The sequence below is a fragment of the Penaeus monodon genome, chromosome 34, assembly GCF_015228065.2.
Source record: "Penaeus monodon isolate SGIC_2016 chromosome 34, NSTDA_Pmon_1, whole genome shotgun sequence".
In the NCBI taxonomy this organism is placed as follows: Eukaryota; Metazoa; Arthropoda; class Malacostraca; order Decapoda; family Penaeidae; genus Penaeus; species Penaeus monodon.
The window spans coordinates 12,363,923-12,364,228 of record NC_051419.1 but is presented as its reverse complement, the minus strand read 5'-3'; positions in this window follow the sequence as shown (position 1 = coordinate 12,364,228).

Below are 306 nucleotides of genomic sequence, written 5' to 3'. Positions count from 1 at the left end.
CCAGCAGTCGGATCATGGGCTGTGGATTACTAATAAAGTTAAATGCAGAGAAACACAAGCATTGCGAGATGCTCTGGCTTTGCTTTGCGCACGCTAGTCAGTCACGCTCGCGAAACGGGTCTGGCACTCCATTCGAGACACCCCTTGATCAGTGTCAAAGAAACGTCATGCGCGGGGCGGACGAATTTGAGTAGCTCAGTGACGAGACCTTATATACACCTTAGCTTGGGCGATACCGATATCAATACGACAGTATCAAGCGATGTGTATCGCTGATGCACATCATTTGATACTCTCTATCGCTGA